Genomic DNA, 6,686 nt, shown 5'->3' on the forward strand with positions numbered 1-6,686 from the left:
TAAAACCATACTTATGTATTGGACACGTCAAGAACTTATTTGTAAATTGTTATTTGTTATATGTGTTAATCGTAAGGAATATAATAACTTACGGGTTGTGGTTGATTTGTTATTACAGCCAGGAATATAATACAATCAGGTCTTGAAATAAATACTGATCACATTTGTTTAAATATGGTGTTTGGTTTGAATTCAGAATGCAATGAATCAACGAAAAGGTTTAAAATGTTAATAGGGAGTATCTATATGGAAATAAAAAAACAAGGCGTGCAACTGTGTAATTTATTTATTGGTCCAGTGAGTTAAATAGCACGCGTGTTGCTACAAGCTTGTGGTATACAAGAAGTGCCATATAGCACCAATGTTGAGAAGGATTATAGTCTTAATGAAAGACAGGTACAGGCGAATTACAGTACCAAAGTCTGGTTATTGTAGACCATTTGCTAATGAGTCTAGACTTATTAATGAGATAAAACGGTCACTGTCAGTAAGTAAAGAAGGATACTAATGAGTTTCAATGTTATTAATTACTGTAGGTGATAAGTACTAAATATTACTGCTACTTTTTATTAATGGGGCAAATTAAGTTCTATTGTCAATAGTTTATTCAGTTAAAAGTAAATAGAATTAAGGATTAATACAGCTGTGTTCCCAATGAAGTATATACAATTTTAATTTTAAATAAACTTAAGTGTAAGAATATTATTAAGATATAATCACATCCAATTAAAATAAAGGGTAATGTAATTGTAATTGGTCTAATTGAGCAAGTACACTGGTCATTTATGGGATTTTTTGTACCCTATCTTAACGCACAGCAAAGCCGAACCAGAACGGGAAATTCAAGATATGGCTCTGAAGCGAAGTTTGCAGAAGTGTTTACGATCACCTAATTAGCCGTGCAAGAAACAGGACTATGAATAGAACATATTATATTTATGTAGTGTTATTGACATTGAAACAGTGTTTTTTTTAAATATGTTGGAACGTATAACCGAGTATTCATATTGACCTTATATAATATTGTAGCATGTATATCAGTGTAATATTTTAGAATTAGGACTTGAAATTGTAATGGACATATTTAGAGCTTTAAAGTATTGATATTGTATTGTATTTAATGCATGTTACATAACAACGTTAATTAAGGAGATGGTGCCTGTGGGTGGGAAAGGAATGTGACAAAGTGATCTATACCTGAAGTTGAAGTTTAAACTCTCTATAAATTTTTTTTAAGGCACGATCTTATCAAACATCTAATTTATTCAATATGTTCTTTACAAGCTACACGTGATCCGTGTATAACACTAGACAGAACTTCAAAGAGAATGTATTAGTGGTCAGTGCATCATACCTTACAATGACTTCCAAAGAAATATGCAGTGTAATTACAGACACCATAATTTGATAATAAACAATACCATATATGATTATCACTCCTGTCCATCTTCCCTAATTGTTAGAAGCTATATAAGCAGTCGTTTACTGACAGCAAGTCAGACTTGAAATAGAATCCTCCCGATTTATGTCTATTTCATGTTCTCAATAAAGGTCTTATCAATTATGCTGATCTTCTGTTATCTGTAAGATAGTGTTACACACTTGACATCACGTTTTCCCTTTCATATACTTTTATGAGAGAAACTTTAAGATTAGGTAACGAAAGGGGCTATATGTACACTACCAACCAATTAATATTGGCCATATGAACAGCCCCCACCCCCATATGAATTCCCATCCGATAGCCCTCCCGGTTAACAAAAGTAAGGAAGAGATCGTATAAGAATATAAGGATATTCAATGCTTCTGTTGAAAAGAGAGACATTCCCCTATAAAACCCATCCCTTACTCCGGATATACAATGCTTCAGTTGAAAAGAGCGACTTTCCTCTGTACAGATTGTATGCCATATGTGCACTACTGACCAATAAATCTTGGCCATATGAACAGAACATATGAATATCATTCCGATAGCACTCCCGGTTAACAAAAGTAAGGAAGGGACCGTGTAAGAATATTTTACCTTTGTTTGTAACTGCACTGTTTAATTCTAAGGTTCTGTCTACAAGGATGCTTTCTACACCTAAAATCGTAAAGCCAATCATTATTGTAACATGCTTAAGGGTAAATCTTGCGTTTTGATTGGTCAATTAGACAAGCTAAAAAAAGAAGCGATTTTTCTTACAATCAGCGGACATAATCCAAGAATTTACGGTCCGATATCCGTGAATATCTACACAAACCAAGATCTTTGAGATATAAACATATTTTAAGTTTCCTCAAAATCAGATAGGGAGCGGCTATTTCGTGCGACAGTTTTTTTGTTTTTTTTCCGAAATTCAAACTCAACCTTCATTGATGTGTAAAGGTGTTATATTAAAACATTTTTTTAAAATGAAATACAAATTGTGACTTCTACCGGGTTCACAAGCTAAAAATGCCATTTTACGTACAATCAGGGGCCATAATTCAGGAAGTTACGAATATTAAAAGGGACCAAGATCTTTATGATATAGTGATAAATGTAAAGTTTTATCAAAATCGGTTCAAAATTGTGGCCTCTGGAGGATCCACAACCTTGATATACCATATTTTTACACTATTTGCGCACAAAGGACGACCATTTTGTCCGGCATTTTTGGTCCGATTTCCACAAAATTCGAACTCAACCATCATTAAGGTGTAACGGTGATATAGTCAAACGTTTTTTTTTTAAAATCAGATATAAATTGTGACCTCTATATGGTCCACAAGCTAAAAACGCAATTTTTCATACAATCAGGGGCCGAGATCTGTCGGTTATAAACATAAATTTCAAGTTTAAACAAAATTAGATAAATATTGTGACCTTTAAAGTGTTCACAAGCTAAAAACCTGCTTTTTCGTACAATCAGGGGTCCTAATCCATGAAGTTACGGTCCGATACACGCCAATATCGAAAGGAGTCGAGATCTTTGGTGAATCAACGTATATTTCAAATTTCGTTGAAATCGGATGAAAATTGTGACCTGTAGAGTGTTCACAAACAATTCTGGACGGACGGACGGATGGACAGGGGCGACGACAATATACCTGACCCCACTTTTTGTCGTCCTCAAGGCTGGAATCAGTGACAGATTCAGTGACAGACCTTATGATCTAAAGCGTAGGTTTTAACATGAAAACGCAGTCTAGCGAATAGACTCTAGCACTCTAATATAGACGATTTGTGCGCTACTGACCAATAAATATTTCTTGCTTTTGCATTTCTTTTTATATCAATACCCAGACCATGTCTTCCATTTCAGTCGTAGATACAGCTTACATATGTTTAATTTTATAAACGTTTGTAGATTATTGCAGTGTCTGCTACGTATGTCATGTTATCAAGGACATTGATTATTAGTGGCTGAAGTACATGTAGGTGATGGAAGTGTATTAACAATACTGTACCTGTGACGGTAGCGGTTTGTAGGTCATCATTTGTAATTCTACAAAATAAAAGTTAAAAAAAATGATAAATAATTGTTTCGGCTGCCAGAAGAAGATCAGACAATGTATATTTTCATAGCTCGGGGTATATTTTCAAACCACTCCATATTCAACTTACAAAACATAAAAGTGTAAACAATGGATATTAAATGTTACTTGTAAAATATGCATTATATCTACAACATGCGAGACGCTAGATAAATCCGTAAACAGAAGATCAACCGTTTTTTTCTATGTGGTCAAATAGAAATAAATTGCCCTTTTCGACACAGTTTCAATTGGCAACATTCTAGTTTTGAGAGAGAGAGAGAGAGAGAGAGGGGTGGGTAACGTCCACTCGACACACACTAGGTGATATCGGGACTAGCAGGTGGTTCAATTTTATTTCAATAATTCGCTTGCGCAGGGATCTTAAGATGTGGGAGGAAACCGGAGGAACCGGAGGAAACTAACGAGGTTGTACAGGCGACCATACTTCTTGTCACGTACAACTGGGAATAGAATGCACGGCAGTTTACTCAATGACATACCTTATGATACGCGCTAACCATACAAATTATGAGGAATTTAGAAAACATACACACCTTACATTATAAAATAGTTTTTAGTTTTTTTAAACCATACTGAGATGGCGGTTTCAAGGGTGCTAAGTCTTTCGGTAGTCCATCCATGGCCACTCTCCCTTCCCTGTATGATTTATACGGGAAGCCGCTTTTGTTCCGATTGATAAACCTAAGAAATAGAACAAAATCATTTTTAAGTCCCAGTACATACATATTTACCTCATTTAGTCGGATAAAAATTGTGATCTCTGGTGGTTTCACAATCTTACACAACGATCTTTGGGTGATAAATATACATTTAAAGTTATCTACATCGGTTTAAAATTGTAACCTCTTAGAGTGTCCACAAGCTAAAACCATGATTTTTCCGACAACCAGGGGCCATAATCCATTAAGTTACGGTCCGATACCAGCCAATATCTAAAGGAGCCAGGGTTGGGGGGATACAAACCTATATTTCAAGTTTTGTCGATGTTTACTCAGAGATTTATTTGTCACGTTGACTCCATCTACTAAAAACGAAAAACCAATAATTAATAAAAAAATATTTACATATCCAAAACCACTAAAACACGAAACTATGTTTGCCGTCGGACTATGCTGTTCGGACTATGCTGCTACTGCCTACTCTTATTTCGAATTCTGTCAAGGGTTCTTTAACGTACCATACATACCAATGTGTACACAGGACCTCGTAGATGCTGTTCCTTGCCAGGCTCTCCACAATGCACGACTAACACAGGATTGAACAGAGAACCTCCAAGTAAGCGATTCATCGACTCACTCACTGAACCGCCACAGCTATCCACCCAAAAACGAAGGACCTACTTTTTTTTGTGAAAACCCTGATTGGCAAATAAACTTTGACACTATTAACTTAAGAAGACAGTGTGTGTAACAAGTTTATCCTTATAAAAATAAAATATATATATCTACCTCCAGCGCAGCAGTCGACATATGGGTTTGAAAGATATGCTTTGGAATTATTTGTGAAGGTTAACGGTCGCGGGTTACCTCCACCAAATAGATATTGTATTTGGCTGTTGAGGTCATGACCCACACAAACCAAATCAACTCCATATTTATTTGATAATTCTGTCATCTAAAATGAAATATTATGAAAAAATAAAATACATTATGAAAACCGTTTTTCAAAACGCAATAGAATATCTAGGTGTCATTCAGACCATCATTAGTGTTTCAAATACAAAAGGATACAAAAGGATAACAACTTACAAGAGAAGCAATTTGTCCGATCAAAGCTTCTTTGCTGCTGACAGGGCAAATCGATTTGGCTTTTTTTTTTGGTAGCTACTTTTTTCTTCTTTATTCAATTGATTCCAGGCTGGGCCCCACGAAGGCATAGCTTGTAGTGTTTCTGTTAAAATATGGAATATTATAGAAAGTAATTGATTGAAATTCGGGCATTCTTTCTGTCACTCAAAAATATATACATATAAATAAATAAAATAAAAAAAACCATATGAGTTTAGTTTGTTAACGCAAAAAAGAGTATGGTACCTCTGCAGTTTGCCTTTGGCTGCTTGAGAAATGAAATGAAATGAAATGGGGTTTAGCGTCCTACTGTTCTGCTCCTAAACTGGGCTAAGGAAGACGGACATACCCCATGCAGTGTGCTTTGAGGGAAATTTTGCCAGGGCCTACTTTAATATCGAATTCCAACTCCCAACGGATCTTTTACGTGCACTCCAATGTGTACACGGGACCTCAGTTTTTCGTTTTCGTCCCATCCGAACGACTAGACAGCTGTCCTTGTCAGGCCCTCCGTCCTGCATCACTGACAAGGGGGAAACCACGCCAAAAAATCGGGATGAACATTCTCGGCCAATGCAGGGATCGAAAACCCGACCTCCAGGTTAGCGAACCAGCGTCTTACCACCTAGCCACGTGATCCCCTGGCTGCTTGAGACTAAATATATTTGTCACGAACGCTACTCGAATGACCCTCCCCCCATCCCGGGGCCCACACTTATAATTCAAACCTTCTCTGCGCCGCATAACTAATTACCTGTAATAACAATTTATAGTAGTAGATTAATATATTTCAATTTGGAAATAATTATTAGAAGTTCTTAGAACTAAAAAATGTTGATGTCCATTCACATAATTTGATATTATTACTTGTATTATCTTGTGTGTTTGTGGTGCGGTCCTCTTGCACTTTACATTACTAATAGAATGAAAGGGGGGGGGGGACGTCTTCGAACGAAGCTTTTCCAAAAATGATAATGAAAATTAGTCATATTAATAAACAGGGTGAAGCAGTAAAGTATGGTGGCTGATTGGTATCATGTCGTGATGTCGCCCTTCATAAGGCGACAACCCGACATCACGACATTATAACCCGACACCACGACAACCCGACATTGTTAACCCGACACTACCACATTTTCACCCGACACCACGACATTAAAAATGTCGTAATTTCGCGTAAAAATGTCGTATTGTCGCGTAAAAATGTTGTGATGTCGGGTTGTCGACTTTATTTATCAATGTTGAAGCGGCCATGAATAATAGAGTGCTGTCCCTTGCCGAGAACAAGCCAGCCCTCACTGTCTCATCCTTCACTTACCCTTCACTAACTGCGAATCAAGCTGGCCCTCACTACCAAATTCGCTGGATGACCATGAC

General features: G+C 36.6%; 1 long non-coding RNA gene across 1 annotated transcript; it reads right to left on the reverse strand.

The window, feature by feature from the left end:
• Window positions 1-582: 582 nt before the first annotated feature.
• On the reverse strand, window positions 583-6,477 carry LOC126816747 (uncharacterized). The gene is made up of 7 exons (XR_007678563.2): window positions 5,271-6,477; window positions 4,971-5,136; window positions 4,486-4,546; window positions 4,056-4,203; window positions 3,433-3,470; window positions 2,024-2,083; window positions 583-1,581 (listed from the first exon to the last, which is right to left on the reverse strand). It is a non-coding gene; the product is annotated as an uncharacterized LOC126816747 (long non-coding RNA).
• Window positions 6,478-6,686: the final 209 nt, after the last annotated feature.

The sequence above is a fragment of the Patella vulgata genome, chromosome 3 (genome assembly GCF_932274485.2).
Source record: "Patella vulgata chromosome 3, xgPatVulg1.2, whole genome shotgun sequence".
NCBI classification, from domain to species: Eukaryota; Metazoa; Mollusca; class Gastropoda; family Patellidae; genus Patella; species Patella vulgata.